General features: G+C 36.1%; 1 protein-coding gene across 1 annotated transcript in view; it reads right to left on the reverse strand.

Annotated features, from left to right (window-relative positions):
- Positions 1–19,831, reverse strand: part of rcan2 (regulator of calcineurin 2) — a 95,759-nt gene that overhangs the window by 39,120 nt on the left and 36,808 nt on the right. The gene's annotated exons all lie outside the window — the stretch shown is intronic.

Below are 19,831 nucleotides of genomic sequence, written 5' to 3' on the forward strand. Positions count from 1 at the left end.
CCCCCTTGCTCTTTCTCTGTGCAATGACATCATTGCCAGACTGACATCAGCCACATCTATTTTTTTAGCCTTTTCTTTTTTTTCTCTCCCACTGGAGGCAATGCAGTAGAGCAAATTGGACATGATTATGTGCCAAAACTGATTTCAAACTAATCAATTCAGGCAACATTTGTCAGAGATCTGAGTCACTGCTGTAGATTTTGTTGGCTGCTTCAGTTAGTAAAGACAGCTATTTAATTTATCACTCAGAACCTATTTAAGGTTCTGAGTGATAAATAATACATATTTAACCATATTAAGAGGATAACATTAGCATTTTGTAGTGAGTTAAAACAGTATGTTTCAAAAATGATCATTTTCTTTTAACAAACCCTGATAAAGAGATATAAAGATAAGCTCCAATGCCAAGCCACAATAATATTGTGGTAAATAATTAATAATGACAACAGAACTGTAAACACCTTTTCAGAAGCAATTTAAGCATTTACTTAAAAGCTAAATACATTAATATTTTTAGAATTAATAATAAATAAAATAATGAATGTTCTTAATTTGTGATCACATGCAATTTTGGTACTAAGCTAATATTTTTACTTTTAGATTAAAAATCATTTTACTGAGGAAAATTACCTGCATTATGACTTATGTAGTCAGACCCTATTGTAATGCTCTTTACTTGAACACATCAAATACTGTATATGTTTTGTTGTCACTCTCTTGAATTGTAATGAAGCTACTGTATAAAGAAAATGCTAGAGATTTGAAAGTCAAAGATACAACCAAATCAAATCCAACAAAAATAAAGCAACTGGTATTCAACACTTTCACTAGAACACAGAACTCAAAAGAGAGAGTTGTATACAGTATGTAGAACACAAGGAAAAGAATCAGAGAAAAAATATTTTGTTAAGGTCTGATGAATTTGCCTTTTACAAAAAAAGGAACATGAATTTATTTTAATCCACATTTTTAGTACCATTTAATTTCAAGGGTTTTAAAGACAATGCAGAGCTCATTTGGAGTAAATGTATTGAACAAATAAGTGTTGTCAGACACTGTAGTCAGAAGACTGCTGTTATAAAGCACTGTGCAATGAAGCCTGCAGAAAACCACAGCACCTCATTTTCAGGAATTCAGCCTGAAGGAGACTTTCTATAGGAGGTGTCTTTTGCTGGAATAGTAAATGTAACCTAAAACAGTTTTATTTCCTTCCCACTTCACATTTGCCTTATCAAACACCGGGCATTGTATTATGTATTATTGTATTATTCATCCAAAATCATGTCTTCAGGCACTGATCTCATTGGTTACTGAAAGACTTGTCAATAACAATTAAATTGCTACAGAAAGACTCCACGATCCCGCTAGCAACCCTGAAAGGTGAAAACTCTTCATCATAAAACCACTGACTCATAAGTGTTTCATAAAATAGGTCATAGTTAAAAAAATTTAAAGAGCCCACAATATTGCACTTTACCCATTCTATTAAATGAAACATTTATGGGTTCCACAGCTATTAGATTAACAAAGTAACAAAACAATATTACTACATTATGTGATTCGGCACAATGACTAAATCTTGGTGCTGTACATGTTTGTATGGTTATTTTTAGGTCAAGGTTTGGGGTTCGGGGCAGGATTAGGGACTGGGTTGAGGTCAGAATACCTTAGTAGGCACAAAACTCACATTTGTCTACAAAGCAATTGTGCTGACAATGATCCCCTTGAGCTACACAATACCTACTGTATGGGCATGATACACAGCATAAAGATCAATTATTAAAAAGGAGAAAGATAAATAAAATTACACCAGGGACATTTAAAACATATGTGCAATAGTGAGAATAAAGTGTCTAAAATGTCTAAAATATAATACCTGCTTGGGCACATGATGCTAATTATAATCAGTTTCTATTTAAAGGAAAAAATCAGTAGGTCATCTCTCAGACAAACCTCTTGTTAAAACAATCATCCCCTTCATACAAACTAAAGGTTAAGACAAAAAATGTCCTTACATTTGTGGGTACCTTCTGAGTCTAAAATAAATGTGATATTTGTCATCTTACAGAAGTGACGTTTTTCAAACAGGTAATGGCAGAAAATGGATGCTATTGAGGAAGTAAGTGGAAAATCTATAACAGAACAAAAAAAGGCTTTCATGCTCATGCACTTCAGAGAAAAATACTGTACCTGGAAGATGCCTGTCAATAGTTCAAAAAGTGCTCCTTAAAATAACATCTCATAATTGTTGCTATTCGGAGTTTTATAGTATTGATGTTAATCATCGCTCTCTGCTCCCTAGGAGAGGTACAGCTAAAACCACAGTGCAGACACACGGCACAGTGTATGTTTCCCATCTGTGTGCTTTCAAAAGAGTTATCCAGTGTAAACTCCTGTGAGCATTGTTCTTTCCAAACAATTAATCTATCATAGTATTTTGATATTTTTACTGGCCTGGACTTTTTCATTACTTTCATTCCTACAGTTCAAATATATTGTACAGTACCTTCACAGTACTCTATTATACTTCCCAAGACCTGTCCATTGAGTGCTCTTTTAAAAGTCTTTGAATACTTTGTTATACTTAATTCTTGGAAGGTCGGACTTTTGGTTTTCTGTGGATATGTTTTCAAAAAGTATGGATGTTAGGATGAGTCAGTTTACTTTGAAAAGTTTAAAAAAACTGATTGTACAGTAGATGTAATTCTGAAATAATTTTCCTTGATCTTGGCTATCATATTATCCCATTCATTTAGGCAAGTGAAAAAGAGAGATCTTAAGATAAGGTTGTGGGCTGAATTCTTCTGCTCTTTTAACAGGCAAACCGAAATTCTTTTCATTCTTTTCCATCAACTGCTCAATATACCACACATTCATCCACTGGTATAACAAAGGAAACATAATGACCTACTGTATAGTTAAGAAATTACACAGGGATCATTAACTCTACAGTATATCACTTCAGTATAGATTCTTTAGCAGAAGCACAATATTTCAGCTAAAGAAGTATTCACAGTTGTACTGGGAAGTACAGTAATCAAGATGTTTTAGTGGCTCAAGATGAAAAATGTTTACTTGAGTCTTGATTTCAAATACAACATTGGTGAAATGTACAGCGGGAAAAAATGCTTTGGAAAAAAGATTAAGAAAAAATTAAGAATCTTAACGAAAATATTTCTGTGTCTGCATGCTTATATTCCAGCTCAGCTCTTAAGAGGTAACCGCAGTCCCAATTTCTCAAACTGGTAATTAAATATCAGTAACAAAATTAATTGACAGTATCGTAAAATTTTACACATTTGGAATTTAGGACAAAGTCGTGAATTTTACTGTATCACTATTTTGCCACAAACTGCTGGTCTCACCACCCACCAGCGAGAGAAAGTGTTCTCATGAATTGTGATGTGATGTTGCCCTTCCTGCTCACTAGTCACTGCAATGACTAATATAATGCAATGTATAGATTTGAGTGAATAAGTACAGGTTGTACGGTAGAAATGTTCCAACTTGATCTGCATGCAGAGCTAACAAGTAAGCAGTATTTGTTGGCAAAACCATCTTGAACTTGGGAGCAATATTTCAATTGGATTAAAAGACAGGGCTGGAAAGCCCTGAAGAAAACCCTGTCTTTCTCACACCTGAAGAGGCTTCACAGCCTAAACGTTGTTTTTTCTCTCTTCTATTTTCAGCATGGAATAAACCTATTACCTGTTCCTTTGCAGACTACACATCTTGACGCTGCTACCCACCTGAACTACTCCACCCTTATACTGTTGCATAATGTACTACAGTACATACTGTAGCATGCACCTGTATGGTTAAAAGACATAGGTAACCCTCCCTTATAAGATAATTCAAGGATTACTGCATTGGCTTTAAGCTATTTTAAATAACTTAATAAGCTAAAACAATAGTAAACACAAACTAAAATAACCCCTCTGTGTCTGGCGTTTCCTGCACCTTTCTCTATCTGCCTCCATGATTAGCCCCACTGTAATGAAAAGGGCAATAACTCTGTCAGTGAGCCTGTAAAGTGGTCTCCAGCCTATCATTCCCCACAGCACCACTAAACTGGGAGTGCTGATTACTCTGTAGAAACAGGACCCGATTGACCTGTGGATGCTGAGTAGTGGGTGCTTGGGTGGTGGTGGTGGGGCTCTCTCAATAAATAGATTTGTCTCATAACCTTAGTCTGTTGCCCCGCTAATTTAAAAGTCAAAGGTAACAACCTTTGCACTCTGATTTTCCTTCATCCAAGACCCTGCTGGCCAGAACAAATTTAGAATTTACAAATGTTAAATTTGAATTTGCGAATTTGCAAATGTTAAATTCACAGATATTAAGACCCTTCTGTATTTCAAAATAATAGAATTATACATAGTTTTATTACCTGAAATATACATATTAAAGCTTTCAGAACAAGAGCTACCAGTTTACATATGGTTTCCAAAACAATTTGACATACTCCAAAAATGTTAACTTCATCTGGCAATTTCCATCAAATATTCCCTGCATGTTTGTTATATTCAGCGGAATTAAAATGGTTGGAGTTAAGAAACAAAGGCTTTTATCTGATATAGTTTAAATTTAAATACAATATGTCAAAGTGCTAATACTATGCAGACACAAAGAAAATCACTAAGAGGAAATGGAGAACTCCAGGAACAAAATCTCTACATGTTGTACATGTATAATTTTAACATAAACCTATTTAAAAAACAGATAGATCTACCATATATACTGTGCACTGTGATATAAACCATGTCTGACATTTGCATTAACAATTGCAAATATTTAAAAACATAATTATATTTTACCTGTCTTTGCCAGTTTTTCAGTTTTCACTTCACTGAACTTATCAAGACTCATTTATTTTATTCATTCTTTTTGTATCTAAAAGTCTCCTTAAAATGATGCCACATGAGGCCTCCATGGAGAAATAAAATCTAATGAGAGCATGTGGTTGATTGCATATGTGAATGGTTTCCAATGGTAATTGAACTGTTTGTTGATTTGATTGTTCGTCTTCAGCTGAATTCTTCCTCTGAAGGGACCATTTACAGTATACAGTGTATTAAACAGGAGACTGCAACAGTCATAGAGTAGAGAAACATGCCCTTTAAATACTGTATACTCAGGTTAAAAAATTCTGACACTGAATGTCTTGTGAAAGGGCTTACTCATACTGGAATAAATAGGGTCCTATGTCTTTTTATATGCACTGAAGTGTGACAGATAGTGTACGTCATAAAATATGATTATGAAAAACTTTAAAAAACTAATAAAGAAAAGTTGTCCATGACATTCAAACACAAGATACAGCGATCTAATCATGTAAAACATCCCTGACAAACATTCAGACATAAAGGACATGAATGAACAAAAGACTGCAGTAAAAGCCTGTTGTGAACTTTTAAACCATTTCATGTTTGACGCAAACAATGCACATTACTCACTTAATTCTAACAATATCTGAAATAAATAAAAATAAATATCTGAAATTCTGTTAGCTTCTTCGGACAAAAAATAAAGCATGTCATATATGTTATATAGCCATACATTACTATATATGTCATATATTTATATAGTACAGTTATTTTCAAATCTAACTTACTATTTTGGCACAACTCTCTGCCAAAAAGGGTTTTTTAACTTGAAACAGGGAAGGGCAGATACATTATAAAATAATATACAGTACAGCTTCACAGAGTTATTATGTTGAGTAAAAGCAACACAATTCTAAATTGACTAGAAAAATAGCAAAAACTTGTTTTTCTGTTTTTAACATGTCAGGGCTCTCTCGGTTTTAAGACTAGCTTCACCTCAATTCAAATCAAATTAAATCAAACTATATTAAACAGTATGTTGTGGAAGAATGCATACAGCTGGTGAGAATGTTTTTAAAAGGCTGGACAACCATTTTAAATAAATGCTGTATATGTGTTTGTACATGTGTGAACATACACATATGAACATGTTCTTTATGTACTGTATGTACAGCCTGTGTGTACACAATGCCATATGTGTAGAAAATGTCACAAATATCAGCCCATCAAATGGAACCACCTACAAAAGATAGCAAAGAATATTCAGTGACATCAAAATTAACCGATAAAGAAAAAAAAAACACTGCTGACAGAATTACTCACGTACAGCATTCAGTTTAGTCAACACGTAAATTTATAGCAGAACAGTCAACACAGCCCCTGATATAATTATGTTAGCTAGTACCAGCTACTACAGCAAGGGCGTACAAATGTACCAGTGGCTTACGTTTTTGTTGTCACTGCAGTGCAAGGAAGCTGCAGTGCAATCACACATCTGAATATGATTAATGAGCCGACTAATGAAAGGCCCTGGCTGACGTCAAACAGCCTGGCCGCACACAATGCAAGAGGCAGGGATGTGGAAACCATGCAGACATTCATTAACCTGGGCAAAGAGATATGCCACGGCTTCCACAGCTATTCAAAGGGCCTAGTAATTAATATGTATTTATATTTTAAATCTACAATTTAAACTTGTCTATTATTAGCCACCCTGCTGTATCTAGGGAAATTTACAAAGGTTAATTGAAGGTTGAGAGATGACTGGGCTATGTACAAATAAGCCAGCATCCTCTAATAATAATTCATCGCTAGAGAGAAGGCATTTGGTTCAAATATAATGAGGAAAGTGCTGTGCTGGTCTATATCTCAAAATGGCTTTCTGTTCTGATCAGTCTGATATGTGGCTATTATGTAGATAATAAATTAATGTGTTCAGGTCTCTCAAGATCCATTTTCTTTGCTTAATTTGTCTTTTACATGTGCAGCTTTACCAGCTGGTTTCTGCTGGTATCATTAACGTTTTTTTAATTTTCTTCCCGTGTCTCTTTACAGCATAGAAAACACCACTTATTCAAAAACATTCTTTTCCTGTAGAATTGAAGATTCAACAAAACCTGGGAAAACAGGTGAAAAAAAAAATTTGATCACATAAAAAAATGCCTTAGTTCAATATAAAAGGGCAAGAAAATGTTGCTTCTGAAAGACATACGACAGCATCCACTACAACTGGAATATAATGAACCTGGCACAGTCCAAGGCTTTTGATCATTATGTCAGAGGACCACAATAACAAACAGAGAGGAAGCCCATTAACTGCTGATGTAAAAAAAGAGATTCTTGGAAAGTGGAGATAATAAATTGAACATAGATTTATATGCATTTTTCTGAATGCTATGATAGTAGTTTTCTTTAGAGATTTCTGGTGTTCTGCCATTGTTTTATCTCACATGTGAGAATTGAAAGAATTTAAATGAATCTATCCTGATGTATTTTTTACAGTAAAAATAAATACAAATACAATACAAAACTAAAATGGGGCGAAAGACCACCTATGATTTCCTCAAAAATGTGTAACTGTCAGAGGTGTTCTCCAGTTTACATGCTCACTGTAAATTACACAAATGCCTTGCAATGCCCTGCAAATGTGGTAGGATTGACTGGAGATGTGATAATACTAGCATTTCAAAAAGCTAACAGGCACGCAGGTGGTCACTGGGGTTTCTCTTGTATTCTGTACAGAGGACACCCTAGCCAAATCTCACCCACCCAGCCTAAGCTGTGCTCAGAGTACTACTACTTGAGGAAATCCTGCTGCAGTCAGCCAATGACGTGGCCCTCAAATTGGTAATGTCTAGACCACAATAATCAACGTGCAGGCTGAGTGCTCTTCTTTACTGGGTAAGCCACTCAGAAGCCTGACAGGGCTAAAACCATGCTCTCAACACAAGTCAGCTTGTGTTGATATTTTTTTTAATGGTCAACAATTCTGCCTTTGGTTCAATGATAATTGTCTTTGTTTGCAAGAAATGCAGAGTACACATACTGCATAAGACATTCACTGATCAGACCAACCAAGTTTTAATCATTGTAAAGTTGTATAAAACAGAGTGTTAAGAGTGCAACTGGAACAGCATTGTCTACACATGTACAGTCTTAATAGAATAATACAACCCGCAATATAATTATGAAAATTACAATTTCCTACCATATCCACCAATTCAATGTTTTTTTGTGAAGCAGTGATAAATGAAATAGAAAAATGAATAAATAAGAATCTAATTCATTGTATGTGGGGTAATTAGACGTTAACAAGTACATACAATCTTATACTCCAAAAATGTTCAGACAGTGTGTGAGTTCACCATACAGGTTAATGGAAACACTGTGCCATGATCAAGACTGTTCAGAGGAACTCACAAAAAGAGTATACAGTATAATGCTTAACAGTCTGGAGAAGGTCATAAAACATTTCTAAACGTTTAGGGCCCTATTCATCCACTGTCAGACAGAGTCTACAAATGGAAAATATTCAAGACCACAGTGACTCTAGACAAAACCATTAATCATGCCAAGAATTATTTCAGGAAGTCACAAAAACTTCTGAGTAACATGAGTAACATCTAAGGATCTGCAGGTCCCTCTTACAGCAGCTAATTTCAGTATTCATGCTTCAGAAAAAGACTGAATGGAAATGGTTTCCAGGGGTAGATTGCCAGGAAGACACTACTGCTCTCCAAAAAGAACATTGACGCCTGTCTGACATTGATCAAAACGCACCTGGAAGATTAAAATGACTGCTGAATAAAATTCAAACTCAATGTTGCAGCTTAATGAAAAGCTGAACCTTTGCAACACAATGAGAAACCTTTTGTGTGGTGAAAACCAAACACTGCCCCCAATTGCCAACTGCCAACTATCTTCCAGAAGAATCTCATCCCAGCTGTACAGCATGGGTTGGTGGGAGTATCATGGTTTGGGGCTGCTTTGTTGCCTCAGAACTAGGACAGCTTGTCGTCATTAATAGAAAGATGAACTATTCAGTCTTGTATCAGCACATTCTGGAGGAGAATTTGGCCATCTATGCATTAGCTGAACTCCACACTGAGCCAAAAGCAGGTCATGAAGCAAAACAATGATCTGCAGCATTCTGTTAATGTAAGGAAACCCACAAATGTTACCAACTTGATGCAGTGGGCTAACATTAAAAGAGAGTCAGTTACATACCGTAGCATGGGTTTATTGAAACCCTGGTGTCTGCTCTACTTTACTGGCTTCTTCAAATGTTGTCACCCTCTCCAAAGTTCCAGCATAACTACCTCCCAATTGCTGCCCCAACCCTTCTTCTCTCTTCTCTAATCCTTCCCCAAGCCATCCCCATATAAACTCTCCCAGTCGCTGACACTAACTCTAACCACCATGTATGAGCACACAGTGTCAGTCTGCATAAGAATGGTTCTTCATTCACAACCCTTGCCACCTTCTCCCCTGGTTGTGGCCCTCTCCACGCTCTCCTCCAACCCCCCACTGGTGTCCAACTGGGTGTCATGTTGGCACCCCCTTGCTCAGACTTCCCACCTGCAGTCCTGTTGTACACATTCTCAACTCCTGCTTGTCCCTCGAGGTACTGCTACATTTTGAGGTTCAAACAGGAGCATAAAAGTCATCATTCATTCAGATGAAACCAAACAGCTCAGGATAGTCACTTTTAGTACTTGAAGCTCAAATCTTCTATCAGCCTTACGAGCCTCTCATTCTATTTAATCTCTGCACATACCTCAGGCAGACACACAGGTCTGTACAGTATTTTCTCTTCACCAAGGAGCATAAGTAAGTTGTAACTCACCTCTTCCTACACCAGTCCCTACAATACCTCTGCATCAGTCTAACCAAAGCTGACCCTAGCACCTCTCCTTTCTGGTCACTACGTCTTGATCACCAAGGCAGCTTCTGCAGGCCAACATGGAATCCCAATCCCTAGCAGGCTGTTGGATCTCCAAAGCTACTGTGCCTATATCCAAACCACCCTGATCAACCAAAAGCTAATGCGCCATAAGCTTTGCCTTATAGAACTCTGCATAAGTGTCATGGGGTTACTTGGATCTCTTTTGGGGTTCTGTCAGCCTCATCCTTATAGACAGGTTGTTCTTTCCTCAGCCAAGTGAGTGATGTTAAAGATCCATTCAATACATTAGCCTACTAAATTTCATGTGTTGTATGAAGTAGGATTTTGTCAAACTAACAAACCAAAGATCTAGTCACTACTCAATCTTTAACAATTAATGTAACCTATTGTTTCAGCTGTTTATTCAGTCCCAGTATTAGGGAAATCAAGTTCATATTGACAGGTGGTACTAAGGGCAGAATGGTGGAGCAGTGGTTAACATTGTTGCCTTGCAGCACTGGGGCCCTGGGTTCAATTCCTGGGGTGCTATCTGTGTTCTCCCCATGTCTGAATGGATTTCCACCAGGTGCTTTGGTTTCCTCCCACAGTCTAAAGAGATACTGGTAGGTTAAATGGGACAACTGGGCCTAGTTGTGAATGTGTGCATTTGTGTCTGTGTGCCCTATGATGGACAGGCATCCAGGGTGTATCCTGCCTTGCACCCACTCTTTGCCAGAACAGGCTCTGACTCCCTCACGACCCTAATTCGGATAAAGTGGTTTGAAAATGGATGAATGATTGGATATGTTCCTAAAAAGGAATCCTACTCATCGACAATGTATCTAAGAATCTAATGAGCACTAAAAAAAAAGCAGTTTACTATCAACATGTTCTCAGTTCAGTTTCATTTCATATCACTGATTCACTTACAGTTCTGGGGCTAATGTATTTAAAATGTTATGTCTGCTCACCAGACATGTAACTTAATGTAGCTTTAAGCCCTACTCCTAAACAAGTACATACTGACCTTGCGTGATCTTCAAAAGGCTATTTTTAGAGAAATTCAGCAATACAATCCACAAAACTGAAAAGACGTTTTGTATTTCCTTTAGTATAGCACATTTGTAGACAGTACAGCACACAATTTGGGGTGCAGATTACAATTCAAGTTACCACTGATTAATAAATAATAAGGTCTTTGTCCTGAAAATGGCAATACCACATTTCACTTTAGTTTATTATGGTCATAACATGTCCCACAACTTTGTTAATGAGAACACAGTTTAGAGGAACTGAATATCCATGTGCATACAGTATACAGTAATCTCTCATTTTTATGGGAGATCAAATTCCAAGTAGACATCACTATCATAACGGGGCTTCATTTAAGACTACTTCTTAAAGAATACTACATCTATATTCTGGCAATCAATATTATGAGGACATCTGAAAACTTTCAGGAACACAACTAAGAATAGATGAATCATCATGAAGTATTGATTTATATTAAACCACATTAACCTTCTCTGCTAACAGGATACAGTCACCTACTGTACATACTGCTTAATCTTTAAAAAAACAGAATTCATATTATTGCTTTACAATTGTATCTACAGTACCATGTTTAATATACCACTCTAAAAACAACATCAAACCCCATCTCTACATTTTCACTTGAGACACTAAACAATATTTCTTCTTGGAGCAGCACATTTGAAATTTAATGTTATCCTTATGCAACACAGTTCTTTGTTACTTCTCTGATGGATATTTACAATTTTGGTGCCATTCAAGGTAATATGGTGGGTAATGTTTTTTTTTATTCTTAACAAAGGTTTTCACCTTGTAACTCACACCATTTTTCAACTTCCTCAAATTTCTCCCTTCTGTTCCCATGTGAAATGGGTAATAATGTGAAATAATTACATTTAAGATGGATCTACAACTCAAGGCCAGTGGTAAGTACTGGTAAGAAAACAATTATCCTTCAACTTTCCAAAAACTCAGTGTTCTCTATGGGATTTTTTTAAATATCAAATATCAGCTTTATTTGCACATATGTATGTGATTATTGTGGTCTGGATTCCTATGTGAAAACATGATTTCCCTCACAATGAATATCTTAGTAAGAGAAATAATAGATATGCAAAATACAGTCACTAATTTTGTGTGTATAATTTTGTTTAAATTGAGGCATTGAAAGATAGTCATGTTTAAGGCTGCCCCCACAATTAAGTCAGAGTGTAGCAAATTCCTGTATTGTGGACACTTATATAAACAGTTAAAGACTAAGACTATAAAAATCCAAGGAGGTAGATAAAAAAGGAAATATATCAGTAAAATATTTTTGAAAACCACACTGAGCATATATTTGAAATGCTGATACCCCATACAATGCATTTGTATTAAAGAATGATTGCATGATACTGTATAAGTATATAAATTAAACCAAAAAAATGGAAACGTATGAAAAGATGGTTTAATGATTTGTAATTTACATTGTAATGTTTAAGAATAAACTAAGAATCATTCAATTTTGTTTTGTTTATGCAGTCTATTTATTATATTAGCTGAATTAAAGTGAAATACTAGAAATTAAAATGACATTTACGTTCATTGACTATCCAAAACAGAACATTTTGCAGTTCACTACTATCTTCACTTTTTTACAGCATGTGATACAGGTAAGAATCCATTTCTATAAAATGAAAACAGACAAGCTGATGTCCCTGAAGAAAACCATATAGTATTTGAAACTGCATGAATCTTGTGAACATAAAGAACTAGCAAATACCATCTGGACTAGTTAGAGGAAATGAGAGTTCTTCAGTCAATCACAGCACAAAGAAAAGAGTCAAGGCTGCACTTTTATTTCTGGATTATTGCTCATTCTATAAATGGAAACAGCTCCTCAGTGCCAGCAGGATTATGCCTTAGACCTGGAGCTCAGGGGAATGAAACTGCTCATTTTTCACCACAAAAGGAATTTGCCTTTAACATACTGAAATAGCATGGAGTAATTAATCTGGGTGTTATGCTGGTGATTAACTTATATTGTGTGGTGTTAAAAAACCTTGTATCTGTACACTGTAAGTCAGCTGCAGAGTAATAGTTCTCTCTTCTGCAAAAGTGAACTTGCTTTTTTGCCACAAGCCTTTCAACAGAATGACCCACATTCTTTGAAACCTTGGGGGCAGTCACAGTCATCGGCATTTGTGGATGACCACAGGTTTTCCATCTTTTCTATTTGTGAAGACCACCCAGTGATTTGCATTTGTTTTATCAGACATTATCTATCGTTTATTAAACTTATAGCATCCTTGAGGGTATACGTACTGTAGATGTTAGTCAGAAACCTGCATAATATATTTCTGTTTATGGAAAAACATTTCCAGTGTGATCTGATAACACCCAGAAAAAATACATGGCAGAATTATTTTTCAATGTGCTTGGCCTAATTATGTTGACTGACAGATATCAATTATTTATAGGGCATTTTGGGTCTGTACATCAAATCTGTTTTGTATTATACGGAGGATAAAAGCCTGGGAAGATGTGATCTGTCATGCTGATTAACTGAAAACAAATTGCTTTCTTAGTGTCCACAAGACAACAAAGCGTATCAGGCATCATAGTATATACTGCACAGATTCACTCTTGTTTATATAATATAAACACATGTTTATATTAATGCACACATAAGATGCACACAAATGACAACAACTACTGTACCTAAAGTGGAGTTAAACTACAATTAAATGTTCTGTAATTCCACCATATTGAGGAAATGCAAATATGAGATTTAGCAATCATCCTTTGACTGAATGCAACATCTTTTACTACAGATGGACTAAAATCATGATGAAAACCTATAGAAATTTTAGGATCAGCTGTCTGCCTTGGAAATCAATTGAAATTTCTCAATCACTGCACTCCTAGTCCTTTAACACAATTTGAATGTGTTGTAACCATTTTAAAATAAAATAATGAACATTTAAATTCATGTATACTGTAATTGTCAATAGAATTATATGCAAAAAGCAGAAAGCCTGTATATACAGTATACTGTCCAGGTGTTAGAATTACCAGATGGAAAGATGAGCCAACACCTATTGCCTAGACATTCGAGATTAATGTTACAATGTACAGTATGTCAATAAAGATTTGCAATACAATTTTTATCACGAAAACTACAAAATGTACATTTTGTGTAGGGTGTTCCATGTGGGATATAAGATGTCATCTCATGCATTTTGTACAGGGGACCACAAATCAAGTCTGAGCCATAATTGTTACATATGTTTCCAGAATATTTTTACAAACTGTAAAGCAGTGAGGAAATGCCTAGTGAAGTTTAAAGCCATAACTGAATTTCACCTTTGAAATCTGTAGTGGTTTATCTACAGTATGACATAATTCACAATTAATATTTTAATTTGAGTCACGTTTAACACAGATCAAAATCCATTTGTACTGACATCAGTGCTCCAATAATGAATAAAATAAAGTATAGTTCTATTGTGGTTTATCAAAGATAAGCGATTAAAAGTAGCACAGAGATAAAAATGGAATTTTCCTAAGATTTGTATGACATAACTTTACAAAGAAAATGATAGAAGCAGCCTTTGATGTATATGTATACAGCTGTGTACAGAATAATATATGCTAATGCAACAGTAATTCAAAGTAAATGAACAAGGGATTAGCTATATTTAGAGCAAGCACTTTCCCAAAATAAATGCAGTTTAGCTCAGCAAATCAATTAAGTGCAAGGATTACTTCTTTTTCAAGGGATTAAAGTTCCTGTGTAAGGCTTTATGTTATTATGTTAACATTTGGTATCTAATTTTGTTTTGTTTGATATCATGGATGATGTTAAATCATTTCTGGTAGAAGAGAGGTACAGTATTAGGATAAAGATCTTTGGTGAGGGAAGTCATTGGGTTTTCAACTAGGCTTTCTAGTTAAGTGAACAATTTAAGGAGTTTAGGATTCAGGTCATAGGCAGCTGATGAGTTAAACGAGCTGCACTCCTGGCAGACTGTGACCATGAAAGATTGGACAAAATACTCTCTATTCCCAGAAGGATAACATGCTGAATCCACAAAGGATCACACATACAAAATACATAGAAAGATTCAATACAATAATACACAGTATTTTTAAGATGCAAACAATAACTTTTGTTCTTTTTCTGACACAAATCTGACACTTAATTTCTATTTCAGTCAGCTATCCAAGTGATCATCAACCCTGCACTACTGCTGAATTGCCTAGTGTGGTCCATGCTTCAAGTATACTGTTAAGTTACTGAGTAACTTAAAACACTTTGTTGCAATGTATCGTGCATTTTTGTTAGGCCACTCTACTATTGCACAATGTGGCTTTTTTACAGTTCCTTGTGAGTGCACATTTGATTACAGTATATGAAACACAATTGTAATATTAACTTTGTTAACAATGAGTTAACTTTTTACAGATAATGTTATTGATTAAATGGAAATGTTACATGGGTATAAAAGCCCCTTAGTTTAATAATCTAAAAATACATATTATGAAAACCCAGAAAAACACTTCAAAAGCTCAACTGAAATTTAGAATTGAATTGCCCATCCATTTATTTTCTAACTGCTTCTTCCAATTCAGGGTCTCTGAGAGCTGAAGCCTATCCCAGCAAGCAACAGGTGCAAGGCAGGGTACACCCTTGACAGGACCCTTGACCAGCCCATTGCAAGGCAGAATAAAACAAACACAAACATGCACATACTGTTTTCACACCACTGCCAATTTTCCCAGAGGTCATTTAACCTATCAGTATATCTTTGGACTGTGGGAGGAAAGCAGAGTACCTGGAGGAAACCCATACAAACACAGGGAGACCATACTGTACAAAACTCCAAGCAGATAGCTCCCCAGGAATTGGACCCAGGGCTACAGTGCTGCAAAGCAGAAATGCTAAAACCTGCACCACTATGCCTCACATAGAATAGAAATGCAAAAATAAAAATACAAATAAAAAAGAAGTAGTATTAATCACATAGAATTTCCACAGTAAACAACACAAATGAAGTTCCAAGTAAAAGAAAGACCAGAAAGCAGACATTTCGCACAAAACTCTGACAAAGCCTGTGCCACAAAAAAAAACAAAACAATGGCAAGTTTTTGATGTGCTCTACCTTAAGCATTGAACTGGAAGGTGTCCATCTTTCCAAGTGGAAGCAATGGTAATAGATAATCGTAATTATCTGTCTGTCTGGGGCCAAGCACGATACAGGCCTTGATCTCAGAAGTCAAAAGCCAATATGTATAGCTGTACAATTAATCTCATTGCAATCCATTACGCCTCTATAAATATAAAGTGATTGGCACATGCAATTGAATATGGAATGATGGAAAAAAGTATTTCACTACTTCATGGCCTGGCTGTTTATGGAAAGGCTTTTTGTCTGATCAAACTGTCGGTCACAAGCTTGGAGTTGTTTTTATTCATGATTCAATCACAGATGCCAGAAGCTGACACTGGCAAAACTGAGGACCATGGTGATACATCAGACACCTTTATATCAGGTAATTACTTACTATAAAAACATATACAGTAAGCCTGATTATTAGATTTCCAGGTATTGGCTACTCCTGCATAAACCAGGATAACTATCTGCCATTTTTTGTCTATTTTCAATAAGAAACCCCTAACACTAACTCCCATGGTTTAAGTTTGTTCACTTAATCCCATATTTAGTCAGTACTGTAGACCTCTCACTCACTATTGCTGTGAGTATACCTGGATGATGTGGCACATGGAAACCACTGTTTTGTTCTTTACTTTAAAATGACTCTGTCTTGCTAAATAATAAACTGATTAAACTGAGGTTGGGCACAATTCATGAACAACAAAAGCCATTTCTAACTTACACTTCTCACAATAATTTTACCACCCACAGCAGCTGTTCAAGTGGTGGGTGAAGGTTCTTGCACAAACTGTTTTATCAATCATCTCCAAACCTGATAGGCGTCATCATCAGTGACAATCTGATTCATATACAGTATGTTGAAATAAGACTCTTACTTAAATAGTGATGGATGCCTAACCATCTTTCTTTTCTCAAATTTACAACCTATAGTACCCAAGTCATAGAACCCCTACACTAATTGACTTCAAGGTTGGAATATTGTGTCATACCTGTTCACATGTTGCAGTGATACTTTTTATTACCCACAATGGGTCATCATCTGCTTGTGGAACCTGTAGAAGCTGTACCAGTAAATGCTTTCCATTAAACACTTGGCATCATTCTAGTTTACATGAAGTTCACACACTTGTTGAAGTGAGCGTTTAAGGGATACAGTATGCTTGGAAGCCTTCAAACCTATAGTTCTCTTGTTTTACTGAAGATCTGCACAGTGTCACAGATGTTGGAAGAGACGAACCGTGGAATGGCAGGAGAACGTAAAAAGACCCTATGCGAAGCGGCGGAACGGGGAGTTAGCCCGGGCTCAGCAGTGCAAAGAGTTCAGGAATTGCCGTATAGAAACCTATGCCCTCAGGCCACGGACGGAGCGGCAACCTGGTGCCAGGCGGGTCTCGGGACATCCGAAAGTCAATGCTGAATGAAGGTGAATGAGTGACCCGGAAATATATAGCCCCAGAGAGAGAGACACCGGAAGGACAGCAAGGCACAGGAAACTAGGGGCAGGACAGAGTAGGAGCGCCCTCTGGCTGCAGAGGGCATGACAAACAGTGTAATGCATTTTTTAAGCTTTGTATTCAGCATGGTTTCAACCATAGCAGCTCATAAATTCTAAAATGATAAAAAGCCTGTAAATTATCAAATAAATTTATCTTCTTCATGAATTCACTGATAAAAGCTTATTCAAATGTTCATAAATAATATCCATGAGGAATGGGTAATCAATGAACATACAGTATGTACTGTACAGTATAGTGAAATTATTACTGCATTTTCTGGCAACACAATGGGGAATTTGATACAATTTCATGTATCTGTCTTTTTAATTAAAGAAAGATACATGAAAATATCTGCATGACTGTATGGTATATTACCAAAAAACAGTTCTTAACTGGGCACAGTTTAAAATTATATTCACATTTGGTAGTATGTTTTCCATACTGAGCTCATATTATCCACATTAATTTGAATTGGTGATACCGGGTATAAGAAAAAAATATTAATAATTTTGGTTTATAATTCAGCAGTGTTTTTAAATACAACCAAGGATTCTCTTGGGTTTTTTATTGCATTCCAAAATTCCATACATTCTTTCATATTACTAATGAGTCAAACAAAACTTAACTTTTAATTATTCTATTTCTATACTGTTGGTCTGATTTTATTAAGTTCATATTTGTTTGTTGTACATAAGAAACAGGCTCAGGATTAAAGAGGAAGAACTTTATCAGAGGTGTTTTTCACAGTTAAGTGCGAGTTTTTTGTGTAGTTGCTTTAAAGTAGAAAAAATCGGAGCAACAACTTGGTGTCTTTGTCAGTCATTCTACGCTAATGTGACTCTAATCTCTTCTGCACATTGAGAAGGCACAGCCAAAGAGACAGTGCATTTGAAGTAAACAAACCATTAATTGAATAAACTGACAAAACTTCATTGTTTTTTGAAGATGATGTTTCTCCTTTAACATATCCTTCTGAGCTTGTAGCTGATCTGGTTTAATTTCCAGTGGAAGTAAAGTTAATCAGTTAATAGACCCTGTTACACCTTGATTAAATTTAACAATTCAGGTTCTACCTTGCACCATTTTTCCTATAAGTGATCACACAGCAGAGGAACACACAACACACAAACAAACTCACTGACCAAAAGCTCTAAAAGCTAATGTGCTAATGTGGCAATAAATCAAGACCCACTTCTTTTACTGTGCTAATTTAAAGGAAAACCTAAGGAGATCTTTTAAAAACGCTTACTGTAAATCTTGTAAATAATGATATAGTGTTCTTCACAGTATGTAAAAAATGATTCAAAGCATTGTTTAGCTACAGTAAGTGAAGCATTATTTAATGTCTAATTCCTAGATACCGAAATGCCAGCGAAATGGGTAAAAATACTCCAGTTTCAATGTTATCAATGTATCAATATAATAGTGAACCATATACAGTATTAAACTGTGATCCTGAAAAGAGAAGACACAATTCTCTGGTGCTGATGTATACAAAGCCTAATGGCATATTAAGAGCCAACACTATTAGAAACAGTTAGTTGAATTTGAATTGTTTTAAAAAGATTGATTTGGCATGATACAGTGCCTTGCGAAAGTATTCGGCCCCCTTGAACTTTTCAACCTTTTGCCACATTTCAGGCTTCAAACATAAAGATATAAATTTTTTATTTTATGTGAAGAATCACCAACAAGTGGGACACAATTGTGAAGTGGAACGAAATCTATTGGATTTTTGAAACTTTTTTAACTAATAAAAAAATGAAAAGTGGGGCGTGCAAAATTATTCGGCCCCCTTGCGTTAATACTTTGTAGAGCCACCTTTTGCTGCGATTACAGGTGCAAGTCGCTTGGGGTATGTCTCTATCAGTTTTGCACATCGAGAGACTGAAATTCTTGCCCATTCTTCCTTGCAAAACAGCTCGAATTCAGTGAGGTTGGATGGAGAGCGTTTGTGAACAGCAGTTTTCAGCTCTTTCCACAGATTCTCGATTGGATTCAGGTCTGGACTTTGACTTGGCCATTCAAACACCTGGATACGTTTATTTGTGAACCATTCCTTTGTAGATTTTGCTGTATGTTTGGGATCATTGTCTTGTTGGAAGATAAATCTCCGTCCCAGTTTCAGGTCTTTTGCAGACTCCAACAGGTTTTCATCCAGAATGGTCCTGTATTTGGCTGCATCCATCTTCCCCTCAATTTTAACCATCTTCCCTGTCCCTGCTGAAGAAAAGCAGGCCCAAACCATGATGCTGCCACCACCATGTTTGACAGTGGGGATGGTGAGTTGAGGGTGATGAGCTGTGTTGCTTTTACGCCAAACATATCGTTTTGCATTTTGGCCAAAAAGTTCGATTTTGGTTTCATCTGACCAGAGCACCTTCTTCCACATGTTTGGGGTGTCTCCCAGGTGGCTTGTGGCAAACTTTAGAC

This window comes from Lepisosteus oculatus, chromosome 2, assembly GCF_040954835.1.
Source record: "Lepisosteus oculatus isolate fLepOcu1 chromosome 2, fLepOcu1.hap2, whole genome shotgun sequence".
In the NCBI taxonomy this organism is placed as follows: Eukaryota; Metazoa; Chordata; class Actinopteri; order Semionotiformes; family Lepisosteidae; genus Lepisosteus; species Lepisosteus oculatus.